Consider the following 10,579-nt stretch of genomic DNA (forward strand, 5'->3'; position numbering starts at 1 on the left):
TTTGCAGCTTCTCTACCCTGCTTCAGTCTTCTGCCACCTCCTCTGGAGCATTTTCATAGTGTACTACTAAATACTTTCCTTTTCTCCCTGCAGGTGAATATAGCATACCTATAAAAATGTTACCCTTTTTTTAGTGCTTAAAATTGACTCATGATTATTTTAGCATTTTAGTGTCTAGAATAGAATCTCATTTTCAGGAATCTCCGTTTCAGGAATGGATATTGAGGGAGACCGGGAGTGGGTTTGGGATCTCTGGCATAGGGTTGTTAAGGTGAGGAAAAGAGACTTCTCTCCTTCCCTTTCTCCAAATAAAGGATTTTCTTAATTGCAGGAATTTCAGGTTCACCATGCCCAGAAAGCCAATAGAAAAGGAGTTAACATGTTTAGGGTCCTACTCACCTTTTTTATAAAATCCTTAAAAAGGTTTTTCTTTTATAAATATGGAGACTACAACTTAGTCCTAACCTGTAGTTCTAGGTCACCATTAACCAGGTGGGTCTGATGACAGGGCTTTAAGTGAACACAGTGGGGTTTTCTCTTGTCTTCATTTTTTTTTTTCCCCATGTTCCTGTCCGTCTTGTTAGTTTGGAGCTTTCTGGTCCCAGTGAAAGAGATCTTGGCATGCTACATGAAAATTGGCTAAGCATAAGACAAAAAAAACCCTATTATTTTAAGTTTGTAGAATTGCGAAAGTTATGCAACTAAGACAATATACAGCAATCTAGTGAGTGAAAAGCAGCGATAATCTAATACGAAAAGATTAGAAGTATCAGCCCTAATCAGGCCTAATCACATTTGATTGATTCCAGGGAAGATTAGTCTTTCATGTACAGGCAAATTGCTAGTAAACTATTAAATAGATTTTGCTGTTCAGATCAAGGTTCCTGGTGAGTCTATATTAAGTATATATTCCAGCAGGAAAGGAGGGAAATTCTATCTACTAACGTTCCACTGACTTGACAGTTTGCACAGCCATAAGTAAATATAAAGACTAGAAGGTACCCTTAAAATAATTACTTGTTTCTGATTCGTATTTGTAATATGAAAAATTTATTAGGTATGTTTGTACAGACTGTGTATTTCACAGCCATTGTTTTTCTTTTATCTGGTAAGGGAATTCAGTTTTCAGTTGAAATTGTGATGCCTTCTGTTTATGTTCTCTGCATGACTAATTCAAAACAGAGTCATTTTAACCTATTTGCCTGCTTGTGAGGTAAGCCGAAAGATAATACACAGGACACAGATGTTATAAAGGCAGAAGCTGCTTTTACTTGCCTGGCCCATGCAAGGTAAGTGGCATCCGGACCTGCTGTTCTGAGCAGCTAGGTTCCCTCTCAGAGTACGTGCAGATAAACAGGTCCCTCAAAGCTCAATCCCGAAAGTGTATACTGAGACACAACTTACCTAGAGCTGCCTGCATGAAGTGCTTAGGAGGGAGGCACATCCTAAAATCCACTCCTCTCTGGAGTTCATATGAGTCAGGGTCACAGATAATGCAAAGTATCCAGAACTGAGACTTCCCTCCAGAAGGTCCAGCTTTTACCATTCTCCTTCCAGAAAGTAGGTCAGGGCTCATTCTTATTTTGAAGCCTATCTGACTGTGGAACTGCAGGGTGATAAACACTTCATCTAAGGAAGTCTAGTAATTGGAGCAGGAAATAGGAGATATAGTTGCAATACTCTCCTGACCTGAGGAAGACCAGAGTTGCAGTACTTTCTCACCGCCCCTGGTACTTATGGAGGCTATACCAGGCTATTGTGAGTAGGCCTGCCTTTCATCTCTTATGGGTGCTCTGACAAAGACCAGAAAAAATTTCAAGATTCATAGGGCTATCATGATTGTAATTAGTAACTAAGGCATTGGCTGAGTACATGGAGTTCTATGTTCAACACTGTTCGTGCCCTAATCTCCTTTTTTTCCATCCCTCCAGCACATGGGTATTTCTTTACTCAAAAATGCCCTAGGGAGAAGGTAGAACCAAAGATCCCCCCCACCCCGCGTGCTCACACCGGTGTGCCAACAGTTATATCCTCAAGGCTGCTGCCACCAAATGAGGAAAAGGGGAAGGATTCTGCTTTAGCGCATTGCACTCCTGAAGTGCCTTTCTCTGTTGGGAATGAGCCTCCAGTGTCACGGCCATACTAGCAAATGTTATCCTTGTCACCACTACGCCTGTTATGGTCGTATGTTGTCCATATTAAGCCTCTCCTTCCCCTACTGTCTTTAGAGACTCTCGTAAAGACTGAAATTGCCAAAGTAATTTTGAATTTCTGGACACAGCAAGCCTCTGGCCTTCACAGCTGTGCAACTATTTCATCCGATTGGGACCGCAGGGAAAATTGAGTCGGAGAGACTTTAATTTGCAATTGGCCAAAACGTGAGAGTTAACACTGTAATGATCACAGTGAGCACCAAATGCAGTACAATATCATTAGACACAAATAAAAGAACATGCAGAGTTCTCAAGGCTGAAACCTGATTTTAAGGTATTACGTTATTTACCTCTCATGCCATACACATAATAGTCCCTGGTTAAGGCTTTCACTTCTGTTGTAGCAGGCATTTACATTGCTATAGTCTAACTTTTCATTTTTAGTAGAATCAATACTGACCCAGAAAATGGCATGGCCTTTACATCAGGTTGTCCTGTGTGATAAAAAGAATATAAAAATTTAAATATTATCTATATAGTTTATGTTTTGGGGGGGGCTTCTTTAAGCTGAGAAATCTTCCTTCATCGTCATATGAGGTATAAAAAAGTTGGTTTGACATGGAGATGCTTTAATAATAATTTCTGTTGACCACAAAGGATGGCATTATTATGATCAGGTACTAATGCACATTGAAAAGCTTTTTTTTTTTTTTAAAACTGCTACAGTTTTTTGTAGGGAGGGAGGAATTAAAAAACAGAATTATTTTGCTGAAACCACATACCTGTAGATAGAATTTGATTCCAGGCATAGACTCACGTGATTTTCTAATAATGGAGAAATAAAAATAGGTAACCAGCATAATCCGCCTTGCTTTTTAAAAAGACATAGGAGTAGGAATAGCTGAAGAAATTGTGTTTTTATTGTCCAGAAAACCAGTGGTACTCCAAAGAGCTGACAAATAACGTTGCATAGCTAAAGCACTACTGCCAGTACAGGATATGGTATTGTTTTCCATGTTTAAACAGTAATAAGAGATTGTGTATAAATATCCTGATACTGTCAATTGTATTCCTGTTCTATGACAAGATAACAACAGACTCACGAAGTCGCGGTATTTAAAAAACACCCCCTTTTTTTGCTCTGCAAGGTTGAAAATTCCACGTGGCTGCTGTCTCAAGCTTGTCCTCAATGTCCTTTTGAAAATCTGTCTGATGCTCTCAGAGTCAGTTTAAAACTAACAATTATTCTTGGCAGCGTAATGCGTATAAAAGCAAAGCTGTGATCAGAGACACGTACTATTAGCAAGGATGCTGGTCAAAGTGATAAAAACTAAGTGGCCCATCAGCAAACCTACAAAACTTTGGAATGAAAACTCCAGCCAAATGGTGGGACTGCAGTCACGGTGGGATGATAAAATACCGTTTTGAGGAGAGGGAATTCAGAGGTAAGTACTGGGCATTAGCAGCACAGCTGGGATTGCACTGTGTGCACAGAAGTAATACCTCAGCAGGCAAGACCAGGCCCAGCTGAAGTAAATAGGAACTTTGCATTGTTCTTTTTCAGTAGGACGAATGTTAAGCTTTAGAAGAGAAGCTGTCTCCAAATTTTAGGATATCTTGAAAGGAAGGAGAGAACCTGAACCTGCAAAGTTCAGTGTAACTTTGATATCACGTGATAGCATAGAATCGTTTGATAAGGCAGTTAGCTGCCAGGCTGCAGGTTTTCCTATTGCCATTCCTTCTTGGTCAAGTCAGGCCAAATTCTTCTACGTGCAGTTATGACTTTTGTGTTCCTTACTCCTTAGGTCTCTGACTCAAAACTAAGTCTAATGTGCAGAAAGATTAAGAACTTCCATCTGCTGCAGAAGGCAATAGGAAGTTTTAAAGTACATCCATAAACCACTATGCAGTGGTGTCCTGGTAAAGCAAATGTGCTTCTTGGATTGAGTACCCTAAAAAGACAATGATTCTAGACTCTGGTGTTCTGTTTGCAACATGATGATAATGTCTTTCCTTCCATTTCAGGGATGTTCAGTAAGTGCTCTTTTTTGTGTATGCGAATTTTTGGAGCTTTTTTTTATAACATTCGCCATGATGGTATCAGGAGGAAATATATATAATTATGTTTTCATAACCAGGTTTATTTAATATACATTAAATAAGGTATGGGAAGGCATTCCCGAATGAGAACAGCTCAAACATTGCAAAGCGAGCTCAGAATAATATACAGAGCGGGGCTGACATGAGGTCCCTCACATCCTTTCCCTGTGCAAGGCTTCCCAGTTGCCTTGCCAGACTCTGCGCTTGGTCTTGTCTCAGTCTTTTCTCTGTGCTCTGACTTCCCCCAGTCTCCAGTTCTCTCAACTCCTGCCAGTGCTCATTTTGTCTTCTGCATCTACTTCTCCAAATTATCCCCTCCTCTTGGATTTCTCTCCTCTGAATTCAATTCAGCTGAACTCTTTCGTGTAGCTTGGAAAAAAACAGGTAAGAGAGAGAGAGAGGAAAAAAAAAAAAAAAAAGGAAATCACCACACTTTTGATTCTAAGTATTTGGACTTAGACCTGCTCTGGCCTGGAACAGCTAGGAGTTACAATTGCTAGAAAAGTCCTGTTGTGGCCCTCCGGCCCCAGCCCTGGAGCACATCCCATGCTAACAAACTCGCCAGAGACTTGAACCCGGCAAGCTGCAGCAGGCCTCTGTCGAGGATGTGTGAACTACAGCTGGTTTGTTTTTTTTCCAAAGCCTTATGAATTGGCCACATTGGGATAGAATTTTCACTGAGATTACAAAAAGTCCATCTCAGCACTGAAGTTAATTTTCTGTCCAGTTCCAAGTCCTTCTTCCAATAAAAAGAGTGCTAAAGCTTTTTAAAGATTGCCAGAATACTGGGAGGGAGATGTGGGGTTTTGTTTATTTTAAAGCTGGCTATGATTAAGTTAAGGAAAAAGGATGCTCTCAGAAATGTTGAACTGTTTTGGCTGAAAGCTTTAAAGAAATTTCGGCCTTCGACACATACCTGGCACGGAAATCTTTGGCTTAAGTGTTTTCAGATTGGGCAAAGTTATATGCAACAAAACCAAGTATCTTATGGTGAGATGTGTTGGGCAGTCCTAAGAATAAGTTGCGCTACTCACGTAATTTGCATCTTTTCCTGCCCCAGCCTTGAACTTCTAAGAAAATTTGAACTCGAGGATTGATATGGAATCAGTTGTTTGGGCCAAATTTGGCTTAGTCTTTGTTTTTAACTGGGTCTCGTCAGTGCATCCATTTTATTGCTATACGTAGCTAAGATTCTATTTTTCTGTGTAATTAAGTTTGGTTATATGAGCCAAACTTGATGATATGCCAGGACAGCTTGGCTAAATAGAGGGAGTTATAGGGAGAGGTAAAACAAAGGACTGAAATAGAGAGCAACTAAATCATATACAGCACGTCTAAGTGCTTTGCTTCTTCATCTAGGTAAATACTGTATTCTGTTCACTGAGTATTAACTTCATGACAGCTGTTCCTGGGTAGGCCTTCATCGGTCCAGCATCGATGTGTTTCTGAAGTGATGCTCAGAATTCGTCCTGCTGCTCAGGCGAAGTGAGTGTTGCTGCAACCAAATTGGCTGTCTTTTTATTTTTGGCTACTATCTGCTATTACTAACTTATGCCTGAAAGAAGTTTGGTAGTGTGATTATAAAATGCTTTAGAAACATGAGACATAGGGAGGGGGGAAGAATGTAGCCCTTAATAAGAAAGAAAGAAAGAGGCTTGCCCAGGACTTGCTAGGCCCTAGTTTGCCGACAGCAGCAGCAGCTCAGTCAGCATCTTCGACTAGACCCGGGTTCAGGCCCAGCTGACACTTGCAGTGTGGCTGCTGGCTGACCCTCAGGCTGCCCGGAGCCTCCCCCTGCTCATACCACTCGCGGGGTGCTCTGCTACCAGGCAGGCCTGTGAGGTTCACCTCCTCCTTTCCTCTGCTGCTGGCAACTTGCATTTGTGTCACTTCTCAAATCATCATGGACCTCGCTGCAGTGATGAGCTCTGGGGATACCGATGACTTCCCTCTGTGGAAGTGAACGCAAACTTGTCAGCCCTATCTGCAAGCCTCCTGCCATCCTCAGTGAGTCCCAGCCAGCCTCCGCGTGCTCTGCTCCTGTGGCAGCAGGAGCTTGGGCTGGATGCCCCATATGAAGCCTCTTTGCCATCCCCTGGGCCCATGCAGCTTTCTGGGCTAGCTGTTTTTCGGAAACGTTATTTTGCTTTGAGTCCTTAGACAATTAGGGTAAACAACCAGAAGGACTGGAAGTGGTGTTATTGTTTATAAGCTGTGGGGGTGTTCTTCCCGGGGTGTTTATTTTTCCACAGAAAGCGTGTGAGGGGCTGAGTGCGTGCCGGGACCGCTGCGTTGCACCTCTCCTCTCTCATGGCATCTGCCAGCACGATTCCTGCCAGCAGATGCCTTATGCGCCTGGAGCAGAGCACGCAAAGCTCTGTGTGAGCTCACACATGTGCTTGGGCATAAAGACTGTGTTTTTCCCATGTTGCTGTAGGTAAAACTGCAAATGCAGAAGAAACCTCTTGGTGTGCGCTGCAGTTAAAAGGTCTTTTGACCTCAGATCTTGAGGTTTTAAATTTAGCTTCTAACCTAAGTTGTCTTGTCTTTACAAGCTTCTGTAATGTGGCAGCTACTCTACAGTAGTCAGTGCGCTTTTTAAGGCGCTTAAGGCACTTTTTCATAAGACAGATATTTCTTGAGGAGTTCTATGCCAGAGCACTGGAGACACTGAGCTTTGAGAGGGCCTCCCTTTGCCTGCTCTGCCCATCCTGCTTTGCCCAGCACAAACTAAAGGTGTTAGTGCTGGTGAGAGCTGTCTTTTCTTCCCTGTAGAAAGCTTTGGTGTGAGACAGCACGTGTGCAGAGCAAGGGCTGAGAGAAATCTTGGCAGTGAACCCATGACACTTCTAAGCAGAGGGACCGGGAGTTACCCATTGACAATAATGGGTAAACAGCGAGGACATGTTTTTGAATATCTAGGGTAGGGCCTCATGTAAAAAGGTAAAGGAAGCAGGAGGAGAGAAAATCGGGCTATAATGAAAACAGGAGAATGTGTTACAGAGCATTTACTGATGCCCAGGATAAATCTGTCGCTTTGGTATGACTCCCCTGAGGGAGAGGAAGGGGGGGACCTTGTTCACCAGGTGATGGGTTTGAAACCCGCACAGAGCTAGCATTTACTACCATCTAGTGGTGAGCTGGGAAATACCAGCTTTTTTGCACTTCCACTTGCTCAAAGAAAGGAAAAAGGGAAAAAGGGCAGGGATGTGGTGCTTAGGTTTGAAAGTCTGTGCCCGCCCTGGTCCTCCCCAGCACAAAGGAGGTGCTGGGAACTCATTAAGCTTCACGAGCGATGGGACAACAGGAGGCGTCACCAGGTTATTCTCTGGCGGTCGCAGGCTGCTGCACAATAGATGCCCTGGCCAGAACAGGCCAGAGAAAGTCTATCCAGCACACCTGCACTCACATAGACTCACAAAGCTGACAAAGCTTTAGTAAAGGATCCCAGGTGCAACCTGCCAAAACAGCTCAGGAGAGCTCAAAGCACTGCGGTAGCGGGGTGCTGGTCAGGTGAACGTGCCCAGTGCTCCCAGGAAGCTGCTTTGCAGAAAGGTCTCGCTTCCTTCCAAGCAGCTCTGGTGCTGTAGGAGCACCTGCTCCTCTTTCAACAGAGATAAAAATTTTCTACATTTTGGAGGGAGAAAAGAGAAAAATCTACCTGCTCCTTTTTTTCTGCAGTGTGGTAAACACTTTGAAACAGCAGCAGTATCAAATCAGGTCCACACTGAAAAAAAATTGTGGAAATCAGTTTAGAAAACAGAATTTCTTAGAGGGATGGGGTGGGAAGAGGACTGCCAAAGCGGCATGGAAGATTTATCATTTCCTACTGAAAATATGAGCTTTATTCTAGCTGCTTTCAGAAACCAGTGACACAGTAATGAGCCTTAATGCACCATGTTTTATGTAGGAAACCTGGCCAATGCACAATGAGTAATTCCTACACTTGAGACTCATTCCAGCCTGGTAATAAATCACAAAAGGTCTCCGGTGTGTGTGCTGCTGCGGTTAGCTAGCTGAAACCAGAAATGGATGGAAGGCAGCTGGGAGAATATTAAGGCAACACAAGGCCAGTGATGGTTACTGACTGATATCAGAAAGCAAAATACCTAAACAAATGCTCATCTCATGAACTGGCTATTTTACACCTGTTTTCTCCATATAGAGCCTAGGGATTTGGACCTCATGTTCTGTATATTGACTCATGTGTGGCCTACAGGAGTAAACTAATTTTTTTTCTAGTGCTATGCACCATTGCTTCTGCACCTTTGGTGACTTTCCGTGGACTTTCTCAGTTACCATATCGCAGCTCTTAAGGGCTCTGCGTTGTGTAGATGATACTGTACGGAGCCTTCCCACGCTCCGTGTGCCTGGGGACATTCCTACCCTAAATCTGCGCTGCAGGGAAGCTGCTCTGCAGATCTATGCCCAGGCTGCCCAGGGACAGGACCCAGCGCGGCCAAAGGGGATCTGCGTTTGCTCTGTCTGACCCTGATGGCTCTGAATCAAAGCAGAAGCATTTGATTGCTTTTGAGTGCAGTCCTCAAATGAAACTTTCTCCCTCTCCTACTTTGCAGCTACAACAGGGAGAGGAAGAGAGATCTCTATACTCTGACTTTCAGCCCCTCTAGAAAAAAATAAAGGCTTTCTACTCCTGTTTTAGAGGGCTTATCAGCATGGGCTGTTTTGCCTCTGCATGCAGTGCCAAGCTCCCTGAATTCCTTCTCACTTCTTGGCTTTCCAGGCTAGAAGGAGGGTGTCTGATTTAAATGTGTGGTGGTGACCAGCAGGCCTGTAAGCTACATCTGAGTAGACAAAGCATTTCGCATCATGCTCATCTCAGATAACTTGAGACATCCACAATACACACAGCTACAGCTGCCCTGGGCTCCTCTATAAGAGATAAAGTGGCCCGGATCTCTATACCCCCCCTTTACTGTCACCAGAGAGATAAATGCACTTTTAGTATTTCCTTCATCTGAACAATTTTAGTCATTTATGTTAGGATGAGATGAAGCATAGCCTAAAGGGATTCATTATATTGACTATATGTCTACAGACTGTAAAGAGCACAGCGCGACAGGCTGAGACGCAGACGTTAGTGCTCTTGGTGGCCAACGCTTAGCCGAGGCACAGCATCCTTGTCCTCTGGGGTGGGCTGGGGGGAGACCTGGCCATGCGGAGGGTCTGCTGCTTCTGCCTCTCCATTTTCTTGATAGCTGGCTCTTACTGAGCAAGTTCTGTTGTATCGTCGAGGCTGGCAGAAGTAGAGTTGTATTTAGCAATGTTCCCGTACAAAAGATTGGTAAAAACAGTGTGTTGTTAGGCAATGCCTGATGTACTTCATCCGGTGAAGTACGTGGCTAAATGCCGTGCTCTGATCCAGAAATGTCTATTGCCTGAGGAAACAAGAAACCCAGGATGTGTAACTGTGTGCCTACTTTTAGAAGGAAAAATCTAAACGGTGGAACTTTAAACATGCTGGAAGGTCTATTTCTACCTTCCTTTGGGTACTTTTAAAATCCATTTTAGGGTGGTCAATGGTGCATTTATGGTGTTATCAAAAAAACAAAAAAAAAAAACCCAAAAGTTTACCACCATTTCCAAAGCTAAAAGCTCTGCCTTGTGAGATGGGGCAAGGTCACCAGATTTTGCACTGTGTTTAGATCTGGCTCATCATTCCCGCTGGGCTCAGAGTAAATTGCTCTTATCCAATTTTTAACAAACCTGCATTAAACCTTTAAGTCATTGGGCCTGTTTGACTGTTAATAAGAGTTTTATTTCTCCTCTCAGCCAGGATCACTTTCTCTGTGGTGTTAATGATCTCCTAAGCATTCCTGATGTTTAACTTTCCATGCAGAGTGATGCATGATGAGACCTGGGCTGTATTATATTACATTATAATAATGTTTCTCAAACTGATATAATGAAATACCTGCAGTGGAGCCAGAATGTCCAAGGCATCCTGGTGTGCGTTCAACAACATACCACACGCAGCTGTGCATATTTCTATCGGTGCAGTCCATGGTCAAAGAAAATTGAAGAGCAGAAAACGGAGAAATTTGTTCACTCTCACATTAGACGCCTGCGTGCTAGAACAGGGCCAGATTTATTTGTGGAGTGGCTTGGGGCCTGTATTCTCAACTGAACTGTGGAAGGACAGACATAGTAGAACAGTCTGTCTAAAAATAGACAATTGCTGGAAGTTTTGTACTAGTTAATATACTCAGTGCAACCTATAACCTGCTCTACCTCCACACTGTACACCTTATCTTGAGGATGTGACACATGGTTTTACTGTTATAGAGGACATAACTTGTATTGCC

This window comes from Struthio camelus, chromosome 3 (assembly GCF_040807025.1).
Source record: "Struthio camelus isolate bStrCam1 chromosome 3, bStrCam1.hap1, whole genome shotgun sequence".
NCBI classification, from domain to species: Eukaryota; Metazoa; Chordata; class Aves; order Struthioniformes; family Struthionidae; genus Struthio; species Struthio camelus.